The sequence below is a fragment of the Petaurus breviceps genome, unplaced genomic scaffold (assembly GCF_028583685.1).
Source record: "Petaurus breviceps papuanus isolate PSGF00001 unplaced genomic scaffold, PetGlider_PUasm1.0 490, whole genome shotgun sequence".
NCBI lineage: Eukaryota > Metazoa > Chordata > Mammalia > Diprotodontia > Petauridae > Petaurus > Petaurus breviceps.
Window position 1 is genome coordinate 26,435,435 of NW_027186352.1, and position 8,675 is coordinate 26,444,109.

General features: G+C 46.9%; 1 pseudogene; it reads left to right on the forward strand.

Moving 5' to 3' along the window:
• The first annotated feature begins 1,012 nt into the window (after positions 1–1,012).
• The window catches only part of LOC138172097 (solute carrier family 22 member 15-like), a 98,103-nt pseudogene continuing 90,440 nt past the window's right edge, over positions 1,013–8,675 (forward strand).

The following is an 8,675-nucleotide window of genomic DNA, read 5'->3' on the forward strand; positions in this document are numbered from 1 at the left end:
GCTGCACTGAGCCAAGGGGGAGAGGAAGGGAGAAAGAAGCTGCGCACATCTGGCCCCAGAGCATCCACATCTGGCCTCAGCAGCAGTGGAGTGCGTGGGCCGGGCGGAGAGCTGGAGGCCTGCGGAGCCCGCAAAGCTGGAGGAGGAGGGGGGCGTGGGACTCCACCTCCTCCTCCCACCCACTCAGAGCCAAAGGAGGCGCCTCCGCCCTCCGCCCCTCCCCTCCTCCTGCAGTGCTGTCCCCTCCCGGCCCGCTCCCTCCAGCCCAGCCCAGCCCAGCGCCCCGCCGGCTTTCTATGCGGTGGGCGAGTTCAGCCGCTGCCAGAGGCGCTTCGTGGCCGTGCTGGGGGGCTTGCAGGTGGGGGCCCGGCCAGGGAGGGGGCAGGGGAGGAGCCCAGTGCCCAGCCCGGCCCCGCCTCCCGCCACCCCACCTTCGCAGGAGGGGCTGGCCGGCCTGCTGGGCTCACTGCCTATTTCCAACCGCTGGGCTCTTGCTCCTCCCCAGCCCCAACAAGTGTTCCCAGAGAGCAGAGCCGGACCCCCCCACCCCCACCCCTGGAGTCTTGGCAGCCTCGGAAAGCGCGGGGTTTTCCGACCGTCTGCCAGGGCCCAGGAGGAAGTGGTTGCACAGGGAGGTGGGGCTGGCCGGCGGCCCGGCTGGCTGGGGTGTTTCCTTTCTGGGGGTGCTCCCCAGGGTGGCTCACGCGGTGGAGGGGGCGGGGTGGATCAAAGGCGCGATGCCCAGCCCTGCCTCCTGGGCCTCTCTGCCTTCTGCCTGCATTCCTAGACTGGAGCATCTCCTGGCACTGATGGGGACTGGGAGAGCCCCCTGGGCTGCCCCAGGAGTAAAGGCTGCTCTTCTCTTCCCAGTTTTCTGCTGCATTGGTTGTAGGCCCCCCGAAACCTTGGAACAGTGGGAGGGGTATGAGAGAGGAGGGGCGCGGGGGTCTTATCCCCGCCCGAGGCTCTCCCCGGCTCTCGGTGCGTCTATAGCCCTGGAGCTTGGTCTTCAATGATTGCTGGGTGGGTCCCCGAGGGTCCCGGTGACTTGGCAGAGCAGCGGGGCCTCGCCCACCTCTTGGGCGCTGGCTACACTTTGGATAAAGAGTTTCCCTCGAGTAGGTTGGACAGCGGCCGAGGCCTCGGTGCTGTCATAGAGGGAGAGGCACCGCTGAAGCCTAAAACCCTGGGATCTCCTGCCAAGCACCGCCTGACATCCTCAGGAAGTGTGCACGTGGTTGGTGAAGGAGGAAAAAAACATCTGGAAGGAAAGTCCAAGCTGGCGGCTGGACTAAATGATGATTTGTTGTTCCCCTCCTAGCTCGAAAATGCCACTTGCCCCCAAAACCTGTCTTCAATTTTGACAGAAAGCATGGATTAAACAACAAAAAAAGTGGAAACTCAGCCTTTTCTTTGTTTTCTCTGTGTTACCTAACCCCTTGATTAGCCCCAGCCCGTTCGGCAGTCGCTGGAGAGTAGCCCAGGATAGACTGAACGGAAGGAATGCTATCTGCACACTTGGAGGGACTGATCCCCACTGCCTCACATTGCATTTCTGTGATGTTGAGCCGGGATCATAGTCAGTCCTTTATCCCAAAGCCTGAGAGTGCGGGGGACAGGGACCAGGGAATAGCTGGAATAATAGGGAATAGCTGTTAGCATCCATAAGGCCATCTTAGATTCATAGATGTAGCATTGGGAAGAACCTTAGAGATCTCCCAGTCTGGCTTTCTCATTTGACAGATGAGGAAACTGAAGTCCAGAGAGATTGTGACTTGCCCAAGGTGACACAGATGCATCTATAAATGGGCTCTCACTGGGATTTGGCTTCCTCAGATCCTCCTGCTCTTACACAAAACCAAACCCATTTCCCCATTTTCATGGAATTCATTTGACTGTTGGAAGTTTGTCACCCTTGGCTTCCTTTCTTTAATTCCTGTGTGATTTCCGGATAAACAGTGTAAGAGAATATCACAAATATAGCATTTGAGAATGTGTCAGTCATCATTAGAATGCCAGACTTGCCATGTGGAAGAGTAAGCATATTAGGCCAGGATGGAGAAATCCTCAGGACTGTGGTATCTAGAGACACGAGGGCTCCTAGTCTGGCCCATCCCCCTTTTATCAATGGAGAGACAGACCCCCGCAAGTTGATGTTCTATCCTTGGGAAAGTCATTTCAGTGTTCTCTGAGCCTGTTTCCCCATCTGTAAAGTGAGGAAGTTGGGTTTGCTGATGTCTAGATCCCCTCTGGCTCAGGTATTCTATGACCCAATGACTTTGGACAAACAGTAATTTGAGGTCCCATACCCTTTCAGGCCAATGACACTTATTTCTTTCAGAGATCCCAGCACTGTTTTGGTAGGAGCAGTAGTGAACTTGGGTCAGATGTTGCAAATATTCCTGTGGATATATTCACTCCCTTCCAAGACTTTTCTGCCTGAGCTCAAATCTGGTCTCAGACACTTACTGGCTGTGTGACCCTGGGCAAGTCACTTAGCCCTGTTTGCCTCAGTTTCCTCATCTGGAAAATGAGCTGGAGAAGGAAATGGTAAAACACTCCAGTTTCTTTGCCAAGAAGACCCCCAAATGGGATCAAAAAGAGTCATTCATAACTGAAAAAAAAAAAGACTAAAATAACTAGTAGGTAAGGCAATGAATTGGTAGTCAGGAACACCTGAGTCCAAAATCTCATCTGAGACACTATGGCCTCTCCCAGGCGGTAAATTGTGTCCATCTGTAAAATGGACCTAATACCTGCAGTGGGGTTGTTGTAAAGATTAAATGAGATGACTTTTAGAATGACCATTAGAATGTAGACATACATTTAGAAGCCTTAAAGTGCTAAGTAAATACCAGTTATTTTTAAAACCAGAAATGTAGGAGGTTATGCACATAGGCTACCCCTTAAAATGGCCCTGGGTGCGTTCTAACCCTCATGCCTCTAAGTCCTACAGATTTTCTTCTTCTTGTTTCTTCACCTACTTTCAGAGCCAACATTTTCTTCTTCATAAAATAAAGGGGTGAATTTCCAAGGCAGTTTATGAGCCACAGAAGAAAATGACCTCATTTTTTAAATGAAAAATTAGATTCAGTTTCATCATCTGTCTTTTCGCCACATTTTTGGCTACTTCCAAAAATCAAATCCATACCCAAGGATGAAGTATAATCACTGCTAAGAATATTGGAGGGAGATATCTGAGGGAATACTTTCTGGTGACCCAGAAAGGTAATTTGATCTTAGACTGCTTGCCCAGAGACATAAGAGGCAAGAACTGGGAGGTGAGAGCTCCCACCCTCTCCCCTGACTAGGCCACACCCAGAGATGTATGTTCAGTTCTGGGTACCAGAAATTAGGAAGGACACTAGTGAGCTTAATATTGTCCAGAGGAGGCAAACAGGGCAGTAAAGGGCCTTTTCACTCCAGAGCAGTCTGTAATTCCTACCATCTGTATTGTGGTTGTATAACCTATACTGGATTGTTTACAGTCTTGGGAATGAAGAAGAGAGGGATAGAATTTTTCAAGGCTTTTAATAAAATGTTAAAAATTGTTTCAACATGTAATTGAGAGAAAAAGAAAATATTATTTTTTTAAATGTCCATGGGAACTAAGGGTGAATAGTACTTTAGGTTTTTAACAAAACGTAGTATCTCTAGAATATTAAGAGAGCTGAGGTATATAACTCTTTGGGAATCACTCTGTGATGCAGTTTCTTCATTTATAAAATTCAATGCCTGGCCTCTTATAAACCATAGTTTTAATAATCTATGACTTTCTAATTTAGCTCGTAGCTAAAGGTCATAGCCTGTGTGACCCATGTTCCTGTGGTAGACAATCATGAGATAATTCAGAACTCCTATAGGAATAAAAGAAAAATCCAGGGGAAATTTTAAAATTTTAGAATTGCCTTAATTAATGTAAGGGGGAAGCTAAATAGATCAGGCAAAAATTATAGGAAAATAGCACTTAAAACTGGAAGGGCTCATGCTGTCCAACCTCATTTCACTGACAGGGAAACTAAGGAACAGGAGCTCTGAGGTTATCTAAGGCTTGTTGATTGATCTAACCCAAAGCCTATCCAGACAAGAATCATCTCTAGAATATATGTGACAAGCCACCAGGAAGTCTTTGCTTGGAGTCTTTTAGGAAGGTATCCCCTTCGGTGGGAATGGCTGCCATGGTTAGAAATTCTTCCTTATATCAAACCCTAAATCTATGAACCACAGATCCATTGATTCTAGCTTTGCCCACTGGGGCCAAGCAGGACCAGCTTAATCTCTCTTCCACTTGAGAGCTGTCATTTAATAACCAGGAGAGTCACCTCCCAGTTCACTCTTCTCCCAGCTCAACATCCTCATTTCCATTTTAACAAATAAAATCTACAGTGAAAAACCAAATTCTCATCCAGGAAGATTTTCATAGCAAATAAATAGGCAAAAATCAGAGGAGACAATCTATAGCAATGTTGTAACAATTACTAAGTCACCCAGGATAATAATAGCTTGTACTTAGGAGATGAAGTGACTTGTCCAAAGTCATCTAGATGGGGGGGGGGGGGGGGGGGCGGTTGAAAGAACTAGGATTTGAACCTAGGTCCTCTGACTTATTTTCATCATCCTCCATTGAAGCAAACTGTGAACTCAGAGAAATAATGGAAAGTAAGACAACTTCAAGATCCATATGTGTGTATACATATGCATATACATGTATATATACACACATACATACATATATATGGGGTTTCTTCCTCCCCCCTCCCCATTCCACTTGTGCTGGCTTTATAGCTGAGGAAGGGATTACATAAGAATGCTGCGTAGTATTGGAGAAGGAGAGAGACTAGTGCCTTCTTCCTGATACCTGCTTAGGGAGAGTAAAGAACCAAGCACTCAGGGGACCTGAAGGAAAGGTCCTCAGGATCAGGGACATCTCCCTCAGGGCCAGGCCTCCATGTTGGCTGTTTACCAGGTATTGACTCAGACTGGAACATGATGGCTCCCGAGCCCCCAGCACACCCAAGATAGGACTTGCGCTTGTTTTCTGAACCAAATCGTCAATACTGTCTGTTGCCATGGTGATGAAAATGCAGCAGTTACACTGTGTAACAGGACGCCTGAGCTGTTGCATTAGCCCTGATGAGAACTTCACTTCCCCCATACTGGGTTTCTTTTCACTTAGCTCAAAACAGTGGGAGAAATGGGGCTCATCTTCTGGTGTACATTAGCTGACTCATTCTATTGCCATTACAGGACTGTTTGTCCTCAAGAAAGGGAGAAATCAAGGCCAGCTCTCTTCTCACTGGATCAGAGCTGCTGCAGTGAGCACCGGGGGAGTGGCCGGCTCAGCCCTGTTACTGGGCAGCTTTGTGCATCTGTTTACATTGCTTGGGTGGTTGGGCAGCCAGAAGAGAGATTACTGGACTGGTCTGGAAGACTGCAATTCGAATTTGGCCTTATTTCTGACATGTGTGACCCCGGGAAAACTGTTTGGCCTATGTGCCTTCAGTGTCTACATCTGTATGATGGAGAGAATAACAGCACCTGTTCCCTAGGGCTGGTGTGAGGGTAGAGCTCTCTTCTAAATATTTATCAAGTGCTATATAGACACTAGCTATTATTGTGGCTGTTGTCCAGTCATTGTCAGTCAGGTCTGACCCTTCATGACCCCATTCGGGGTTTTCTTGGCAAAGACACTGGAGTGGTTTGCCATTTCCTTCTCCAGCTCATTTGACAGATGAGGAAAGTGAGGCAAACAGGGTTAAGTGACTTGCACTGAGTCACACAGCTAGCAAGTTTCTGAGACCTGATTTGAACTCACAAAGATTAGTCTCCCTGACTTCAGGCCCAATGCTCTTTATTACATGCCAAATAATGCTACATTCTTTACATTATTACATCATTATTATTGTATTCCAAAATAGAGTCCCAGTATTCAAAGGGATTTAAGAAGTCATCCAATCCAATCTATAAGTCCACAGGAGTCGCCTAAGCAAATTTTCCAACAAGTTACCCTAAATCTTCCCTTAAAGACTCCTCTAGAGGGAGAGCTCATCGCCTTCCTAAGCAAGCTTGTGGACAGCTCATTGTTAGGAAGCTTTTTTTGTACGGAGAGCTTAAATCCACTTTTTTGTCATTTCCTTCCATTGTTCCTGGTTCTGCCCCAAGGTCAAACAGAAAGATATGCAGTCCTCTTCCTCGTGATAGATCTTACAAATACTCTGGGACAGCCATCATATTCCCTTTCATTCCTAATTCTTCTCCAGTCCCACAGCACAGTTAGTAACCAAGGCATTCACAGTTCTGGTCCTTCTCCTATGAAATCTTTCTAGTTTATTGATGTCTTTTCTAAAATCTGCCATCTAAAGTGGAACACGGGATTCTAGATACGGTATGGACAGGGTGCTATAGGGCTATAATCTCCAGTCTTGTGGAAACTTTGCTTCTCTTAATGCAGTCTAAGAGTGAATAACAGCTAGGGTGCCACCTTCTTGCCAAGAGGAAGCCAAAAGAAGGTACCCCTGTTTCTGCAGTAATCTGTATATGTGTATCTACTCAAAACTAGGGAATTCATGAGTTTCCCAGCAATATGTTTACTTTGACTAGTCAGTCAGAGGACACAATTAGTTAAAGCAAAACAATTTAATGAAATAGTATAGTCAGAGACTGAAATCCCCCATCCTGCCCCCACCATAAACCTGGGCAGACTCTCCGAGATATATAAATGCCAACAATGAGAAGAGTGGCCATGCACTGAGCTGACTTGCTGAGGGCACTACATAGGGATTGTACATGGCAGGGACAGTTCAAGCCTCCAATTCTGCAAGGCCCCCACAGTCTTCCCCAGGCCCACTGCTCTTTCTGAGCATGCTCCCTGGAGAGCACTGATTTCTGCTGGGCCTGCACCTGACCATCCAATCATCCTGGTTCTTCAATGGTTCAGCAACAGTTTTATTGCTTCCAGACTGTCTCTATATTTTGGGCTTCTCTTTGGGCAAGACCTAGTGTTTGAAGGGATGGAAAAAACATCTTCATTTTACAAAGGAGGAAAGGGTAGCCTAGAGATGTTAAGTGCTTTTCTCCAGGTCTCAGTGGAGCTGGAATTGAATCTTAGTTTCCTTTAATGTTAAATCTATTCATTTTTCTGCTGCACCATATTGCCATTGCTCTCTGCTGAGTGCATTACTTCCTAATTTTGTGGATACTCTTGGACCTTGCTCCTTCTTACCAGTTTGGGGCTTCCTTTCTACCTATCTCCTGACCCTCTCAACTCCAGTCTGTTAGAATGCAGCAACTAGAAAGCCTGTCTCTCTTTAGTTATACCCAGAGGACAAAGTCACCATAGTCAGCTAACAAAAGCCAGATAGAATGCCCCCTAAGTTAAGTCTTTTATTTTAGTCTCTGTGTCTAAAGTTAAGATCACAATCCTAGGTCCCAGATAGCTCTTTGATTTAGGATTTGAATTAGGAATTCCTAAACTCCTCTGTAGTTTGTAATACAAATGCAGCCATCCAACCAATTCATTCTGTACATGTTGTATCCCCCCATTAGAATGTAAGCTTCTTGAGGACAGGAAGAAATTTCATTTTTGTCTTTCTGTCCCAGCACTTGGTTTGATGTCTGGTACACATGCTTAATAAATGTTTGTTGATTGATTCAAAATCCACCCAACCACTTTATGACCTTCACTATGAGGATGGCACGAGAGGCTCTGTTAAATGTTTGGCTGACATCTAGATAAATATGTGTCTTCCCTTGTGTAAGGTTTATTCTTAGGGAGCTTCTGTAGGTTAAGCCACTTGGCCAAGGTCACATGTAAGTGCAGGAGGTGTTCAGCTCAGAGACATGGAAGATGTGGGAGATAAGTCCATGTCGGGAGGCCATCCACACTGGCTTCTTTGATAACATCTACTAATAGCTTCCCTGCTTTTTTAGGCACAGCCAAGAAGGTTGGACCCCCTGTTTACCTTCTCAACAAGTTCAGCATGCTTTGTTAAATCACCACTAAATATGTACCCTGGCCTGGCCTCAGCCAGCTCCTGGGACTTCTGGAGCAGTCTGGCTACAATCCCTGCAGGGTCCAGGGTGTCTCTTCTCTAATGCTATAAGCTTGACTCCTGTTTTAGTGAGTTTCTCTCCTGCATCCAGGATTAACCACTAGTGATTAGAGTCCCAGTTCCATTCAACCAATTAACATCAATTAGTTTTTACAAAAGGGAAGTTTGCTATGAAGATAAAACAATATAAATATTTCCCCTCAGCACCTGGGGCACATTCTTCTAAACCACACCTAAGTCCCTGGGGAGATTGGGCTCACACTGAAGGCAGTTTCTGCTTTAAGCAGCATTCACTTCCCAGTGACCCACAGCTGCTGGGTGAGGGGTTTGAGCTGCCTCTGGGCTGTGTCAGACTGACTGCTGGGTGCTTCCCTCCTGACTTCCAGGCGTCCAGCACAGTCTGCCCTGCATTCCAGTCCCCAAACTGCTGGCAGATCACCATTCTGACCTGTCAGAGCTTTACTGAGTGTAGCTACCTCGAGGACAGCTGTACCTAAGAGGAGGTGGAGACCAGTGCAGAGGTATCAAAGACCTCAAAGACCTGAGGCTTTCTCCCCACCCAAAGCTTAGTCCTGGGAACCCAGCCTGGCAGGAGTGAGGCCCAACCTCAGGTTGGCTCCTTAA